The sequence below is a fragment of the Mus caroli genome, chromosome 18 (genome assembly GCF_900094665.2).
Source record: "Mus caroli chromosome 18, CAROLI_EIJ_v1.1, whole genome shotgun sequence".
NCBI classification, from domain to species: Eukaryota; Metazoa; Chordata; class Mammalia; order Rodentia; family Muridae; genus Mus; species Mus caroli.
In genome coordinates, this window is record NC_034587.1 from 33,526,330 (window position 1) to 33,534,242 (window position 7,913).

Consider the following 7,913-nt stretch of genomic DNA (forward strand, 5'->3'; position numbering starts at 1 on the left):
AAAAAAAAAAAAGAAAGAAAGGAAGGATTTGACTCTTGATTTCAGAAATAAAGGTGGAAACAGATGACAATATAAGAAAATGTTTCTTCTTCCTTCCCCTTTCCTTGCGGCCATTCCTCCCTTCTCTGCCTCTCCAGTGCTGGACTGCAGATGTTTGCATCACATCTGGCTGAGTTTATTCTAAACCCAGGAACCAGATGTGCAACTGTAGCAAGAGTGCTTGCCTATCATCCAGGAGGCCCTGGCTTATTCCCTAGTACCAGAGGGGGAAATGGTAAAAGGTAGGAAAATTCTAGAATAGCCTAAGTAAGGGGCCGTGGTGACTAGAGTCAGGATGTCAGAAATGTTTTGGGGAAGTAGCTACATCCTAGATATGCTATGAGTTCCTGTACACTATAAAACTAGCTTTAAACAAAGAAGGACCTTCAAATGTCAGTCTATGCTTACATAGAGGGTCTTCAAGATTTCCCTCAGAATTAATAATACAGTATCAGGCAAAAGCTGCAGTTATTAAGATATGACTCAGATACCTATTTGAAGTTTGTAAGACAATGATGTCATTACATATTGGGAACTTTGCATCCACCCCCATGATCATTTTTGAAAGACTTCTGTAACTTCTTTTAAAAAAAGAAAAAAAAAAGATTTATTTATTTTATGTAATGAATACACTGTGACTGTCTTCAGACACACCAGAAGAGGGTGCCAGACCCCATTACAGATGGTTGTGAGCCACCATGTGGTTGCTGGGATTTGAACTCAGGACCTCTGGAAGAGCAGTCAGTGCTCTTGCCCACTGAGCCACCTCTCCAGCCCCTGACTGTGGTTACTTCTTATAGAAACCCTACATAATCCATCACCCTGATCCTCCTCCTAATCCAGCATGAGGCAATCTACTATGGGTGTAATTTAACCTATTCTGAATATTGCACACAAATGGAATTGTGCAACATTTGATCTGTTGTGACTGGCTTGCTTCAGTTAGTGTGGTTTTAAAGCTTGGCTGTGTTATAGCATCTTTTCATTGAGTGCTCTTTTATTTTGCTGTTTGCTTTTTATTGTCAGTGAAATTCCTTGGTTTTGCTCCTCTCCCCCTCACTCTGTGTGTGTGTGTGTCTGTCTTTGCTTCTCTGTCTTTCTCGGACTCTCTATCTCTGTCTCTTTGCTTCTCTTTCTCTGCCTCTCATCTTTAGAGACAAGGTCTCATGGACTCCAGGCTGGTCTTAAACTTGCTATGTTGTTGAGGATGACCATCAAGTCCTCATCCTCTTACCTCTGCCTCTCACAAGCTGGGTTTTCAGGCCTGCAACTCCCCCCCCCCCCCCCCCCCCCCCCGGCTAATACCCAGCTTCTTCTTTCTCTTAGTCTGCGGCTTCTTTGGCTCAGCTACCTGGATAGTACTCCTACCCTCAGAAACAATTTCCTTTGCAATTAGCCAAGGTTCTAATTTAGCTTTCAGTCCCTAAGTCTTTGTAGCCTCTTATAGTCTAGTCTTGAAGGTGACTTAGCACTATTGGTGTTTTATCGGTTTACGCAGACCACGATTCATGTGACGTGGGAGAGAATGTGAATGCCACAGACAGAAATCACTGCAAGCCATCTTGGAAGCCACAGGAGCAAACATGTACTGGTGTTGTAATTAAAGACTGAGCATTTTGCTTTTAGATAACTCCCCAGAAAATAAAATAAATAGCTAGAGCAAGGCGTGGTGGCGCACGCCTTTAATCCTAGCACTTGGGAGGCAGAGGCAGGTGGTTTTCTGAGTTCGAGGACAGCCTGGTCCACAAAGTGAGTTCCAGCACAGCAAGAGCTATACAGAGAAACCCTGTCTTGAAAAACCAAAAATAAATGAATAGAATAGAATGATAATAAATAGCTATTTTTACTGTCTATTACCAATGAAAAGCCCTCATTTGACGTTTTGAAAGGAGTTAGTCTTTTTTTAAAAGCTTTTTCTTATTGATTCTTTGTGAATTTCACATTGTGCACCCCAATCCCACTCATCTCCCTGTCTCTCTCTATCTGCCCTTGCAACCTCCCCACCTAAAGAAAAGAAAACAAACAAACAAAAGCCATCTCGGCTCTGTGGAAGCTGCAGTGTGTCGCAGTGTATCACAGTGTGTCCCACAGTACACCCTCCTGGCCAAATGGATCCCTTGCAAATGTTCACTGCATTGATTCAATGGTCTGGCCTCAGGTCTCTATTGTTGCCCTGTGCCATGGAGATCCTGAAGCTTTAGCTCTGCTGGACTGGCCCTGTCTCACACTCCAGCAGTTCACAGATGAATGAGGTAGATGATAGGGTGGACCATCTCAAAGTCCTGGCCTGGCTCCGTGCTGAGTTGGTCAGCCCACCAGATTTCCCACATCCACTCTACCCTGGCCAGCTCTCCTGCTTTGCCCAGGTCAGGGGCAGGGCCAGCTCTCCCATGCCCTAAGAGCCAAGCCCCCTCCACCAAGGCCAGCTCTACTGTGCTGCTAGGAAGAGGTGTGGAGCTTTTCTTTTGAGTGCTGCAGTGGTGGGGGTGGGGTGGGGTTGGGGAAGGAGTGAAATCTCTCACTCTCATGCCTTCAGGGCTAGTTCTCCCATGCTGCCCAGGCAAGGGCTGGGGCCAGCTCTCCTCTGCTCACACCCTTGGGGCTGGTTCACAGGAACTGAACACCCCCTACACCTTCCCTAACCCCCATTATTCACCCCATCCCCATTACCAGGGTCAGCTCTACTGTGCTGTCCAGGCAAGGTACAGGCCTGCTCGAAAGGAGTCAGTCTTAATTAGGCTCCATTTGGTGCTCTTTGATCAGTTATAGAAGTGAGTATCTAGCTATATAGGATTAGAGAAATGAAGTTTTAAGGTTTGGTAGCAACGTGACATTACTTGTATGAAGCTGAAATTTTTGTTTACCTAGTCTAAAATATATTCACTGGAAGAACCATTGCTGACAACCATTAGCTTCCATACAATGATTGTTCCTCTTCATTCTGAACGTGATTGTGTTGAGAAAAGGCCTAGCTAGTTCATCAGTAAATAAAATACACTTCTGGATGTCTATAGGAGGATTATCCAAGGCAAGAAGGAATTGTCCTGAGTGTTGGAGGCTCCATGCAGTAGGCAGAGAACATGGATGGGGTAAAAGGAAATTTGGGCAAAGGCCATTAGAGCATGGCTTCTTCTTCCCCTACTTCTCCTCTCCCTATTCCCTCTCTTCCTCTCCCTCCCTCCTGGCCCCCATGATGTGAGCTACCCTGCTTTGCTGCACCTTTCCAGTATGACAGACTGAAACCTTATGAAGCCATGATCCAAATAAGCCCCCCTCACCCTGATTGTTCTGTCTAGCTATGTTTTACTTATAGCAATGAAAAATAGACACAAATTGTAAAGAGAAGAAAGTAAATATATGTTTTAATGTTTTGCTGATAGATATTCACTTGAACTTTTGTCAGCCAACAAGTACTGGCACAGAGAGAACTTTTACATTCAATTAATATCTCTGAATGAATGCCCCCCTTTTTTTTTTTTTTTTTTTTTTTTTTTTTTTTTGGTTTTTCGAGACAGGGTTTCTCTGTGTAGTCCTGGCTGTTCTGGAACTCACTCTGTAGACCAGGCTGGCCTCGAACTCAGAAATCCGCCTGCCTCTGCCTCCCAAGTGCTGGGATTAAAGGCGTGCGCCACCACGCCCGGCTGAATGCCCTTTTTCTATATGACACTATACTTACCAATATAGTAAAGAAACACAAAATAAATGCACATACTCTGAAAAATCTTTCACGTAAAGATTTTAGTTCTACTTATGTGTTTCTGCCTGTGAAAGTACATACCAAATATGTGCAGTGATGATGGACACCAGAGGAGGGAATGGGATGCCCTGGAGATGGAGTTGAGGACAGTCATGAGTCACGTGAGTGCTGGGAACCAGAGTCAGGTGCCCTGGACGAGCAGCAGGTGCTCTTAACTGCTATCTCCCTAGCCCTCAGTCTTTAATTTAAAGGAGGAAACAAGGCTGGACACGGTAGTACACACCTTTAATCACAGCACCCAAGAGACAGAAAGCTGATTTCTGAGTTTAAGGCCAGCCTGGTCTAGAGATTAAAGTCCAAGGCAGCCAGAGCTGTCTCAAAAATTAATTAATTAATTATTAATTAATTAAAATAATGGCAGGAAACACAACTAAGAGGTCATTATTTCTTTGTTTTTAAGGACAATAAACACAAACTTCTATACAAGTTCCTAAAAATGGATGACTAGTTGGTTGTGGTGGTAAACCCTTATAGACTATGCTGAAGAGGCAAGGCAGGAGGAGCAGCCTTGGGCTACCCATTCTGAGCCAGAGCGATGGCTCAGCAGTTATGAGCTGCTCTTCTAGAGATGCCCAGCACCCACATGTGGACTCACAGCTATGTAACTCCAGTTCTAGGAGATCTGATGCCCTCTTCTGACTTCCATGGGCATGAAGTATACAGACATACATGCAGGCAAAATACCCTTATACACATTATGCTTGGTGAATAACAGTTTAAAAAATGTGTTTTAAAGTGTATGACTGGGGGACTAGAGAGATGGCTCAACAGTTAGGACTGCTTAGTTCTTTTGAAGAGGACCAAGGTTTGGTTCCAAGCACCCCCATCGTAGCTTACAACTGCAGTTCCGAGGAATCTGATACTCAGTTCTGGCCTTAATGGGTACACATAGTGCACTTCAACTGGTGTAGACTCACATACATAAACATAAATAAGTTTTTTTTAAAAAATTAAGCTGGATGGTGGTGGTATACGCCTTTAATCTCAGCATTTGGTAAGCAGAGGCAAGCAAATCTCTGAGTTTGAGGCCAGCGTGGTCTATAGAGGGAGTTCCATGACGTCCAGGTCTACACAGAGAAACCCTATCTGGAAAAACAAACAAACAAACAGCAACAAAAAGTAATATGTGGTAGGGGACCTGTGAGATGAGTCAGTGAATCAAGATTTTGCTGCCAAGCCTGATGGCCCAAGTTCTACCCCTGGGACTCACATAATAAAATGAGAGATCTGACTACCAAAAGTTGTCTTCTGACCCTCACACATGTAACACACACACGGGCATGCACGTGCACGCACACACGCACGCGCACAGCCAGATGTGGTTGCCAATGGGAGTAATCCCAACACTTAGGAGGTTGAAACAGTTTTGCTGTGAGTTCTAGGTCAACCAGAGCTACATAACAACCCTGTTTCAAAAAGACAAAAAATGGGGCTGATGTTGCAACCTTGCTTGCTGTGTGCAGGAAGCCTTGGGTTCAAACCCCTGCAGCACCTAAACCAGGCATGGCACCTACCTGAATCTCAGCTACTGGGGAGTGGAAACAGCACTACCAGAGTTTATAGAGAGAGTTCCAAGTCAGCCTGGGGTACAGGAAACCCTGTCTGAAAAGAAAACTGGCAGGGGTTGGGTGGTGGGGAGACGGGTCAGTGGTTAAGAGCACTTGCTATTCTTCCAGAGGACCTATGTTCAGTTCCAAGCACCCACCCACATCAGGAGGCCCACAACCACCTGTAACTCCAGCTCCAGGAGGTCTCATGACTCTGACTTCCTGATTCATCTGCACCCATGTGCACACACCCACATGTAGTCACTCACACCTACACATAATCAAACAACAACAACAACAACAAAAATAAACCTTTTAAAAAAGTATATCATGACGGGCGTGGTGGCGCACGCCTTTAATCCCAGCACTCGGGAGGCAGAGGCAGGCAGATTTCTGAGTTCGAGGCCAGCCTGGTCTACAAAGTGAGTTCCAGGACAGCCAGGGATATACAGAGAAACCCTGTCTCAAAAAAACAAAAAACAAAAAACAAAACAAAACAAAAAAAAGTATATCATGTATAGTGATACAGTTCTGTCCTTAGCAGTTGGAAGCTCAAAACAAGAGGGTGTTGAGTAGGCCACTTCCAGTGAGGACTACATAGAAATTCTACCTCTTAAAAAAAAAAAAAAAAAAAGAAATTCTACCTCAAATGAACAATACTTGGCATATAACATATGTATCTGTATCTCAATATACATGTATATTATATATAATATATATTTATATATTTCAGCTTGATCTTTGGAACCATACACATGCATACACTTTTAAACTTGTGTATGTGTCTGTGTGTGTGTGACTGTATCAATATATATATCATTATTTCTCATGCATATTTTTCTATATATATGGTTTTAGTTATTGATACAGATAATTATATACAAAATTGCTTTTTCAATTAGAGAACATTTTGGGGCACAGTGTAACAGAAGCATCTAGCAGAAATTATCCTTATGGTTAATTCATATGGTTAATTCAGTGATGAGCCTCTAGAATTTTGAAATTTGACTGAGAGATTGGTATGTGTTTTTATCATGTAGCCATGTCAAAAGAGGGTGAGTTGGAGCTCTTTTGTACAATTAAGATACGGAGAAATGCACAAATATATCTGCACTAAACTTGGTTCAGTGGAACTGTTCCAGATCAACAGACTGGAGGAGCCTTTTCTTAAAATAGTTTTGCAGATTGGTGTAAGCTTCAGATCACATTAATTTGTGATAGTAAAGAATAGTAAAGGATGTAATTTTACATATTTCTATTTCTGTAGTTTATTAGCAAAAATGTTTTGCATATAGTTTGTTATTATGCAACATCAACTTAGAAGCAACATTCAGACCATTTAGTCAGCAACCTCTTCCTCATCTAAATTGTTAGATTCTTTTGCTCAGACCATCATAGGAATCAATGGTTTTCTCCAAAAGAGAACTCCCAAACACAGTAATGTCAAATGAGGTACACGCTCTTATTATAGAAAGGAAGGAGATATTTTTAAAGCTTTAGGTAAAACTGACTTTCTCATTGTACATAAAAAAATTAGTTACACAGCATTTTAGTCTCTTAGACTACCAAAAATTAAGAAGTATAACAATACCGATCATTAATAATACATAGAATTCTCATGAACTATGAAAGAGTGAGAAATGTTTGGCATTAATTATCTCACATAATTGAAAATGTATACATGCAACAGCCCAGCAACCCTACTTATAGGGAGAAATGCTTGAATCAGAGACTATATTTAGCAGCAATATTTGAAATGTCATGAATGGGGGGACAGGGATGAACACAACCCTGCGTTGTGTTGAAAACAACCCTGCTGTGTCTCAAGAGAAGAATAAATTGTATAACATTCACACAACAGGATGTTAGTTAGAAATAAAAATGAGTAAATTGTTATTATACTAAACATGGATAAACTTTAAAAATATATATAATTTTAAAAGAATATTGGAAGATAGTAAACTGGGTAGTGGTGGCACATGCCTATAATCCCAGTACTCAGGAGGCAGAGACTGCAGATCTCTGAGTTGGAGGCCAGCCTGGTCTACAGAGTGAGTTCCAGGATGGCCAGGGCAAAAACAAAACAAAATAAAAATCAAACGCCTCCCCCAAAAAACCCTCAATAAACACGTAAATTAAACAATATATTCTTTTAGAGTATATACACTCTTTATTGAATTAAAATTTTAAAACAAAGCAGAAGCCTGGCAAGATGGCTCAGAGGTTAAGCGCCCTGGTTGCTCTTTCAGAGGACCCAGGTTCAATTCCCAGTACCTACAATGGCGGCTCACACCCACCTGTAACCCAAGCCCCAGTGGAGCTCCTTGACTCTGAATTTACCAAGCACACCCACAGTGGCATGTAGACGAACATGGGGGCAAAATGTTCCTATGCTCAAAATAAAATAATTTGTTAAACTTAAAAAACAACGCGAAGCAGCGCCCCGGGTGTGCTGATGCATGCCCGCAATCCCAGCGCCTGCGGAGGAAGTCACAGCAAGGGGAGCGGCAGGGATGGCTTGAGTTACATAGCAAGACTTTATCTTTAAAAAGAAAGAAATGGAGGAAAGA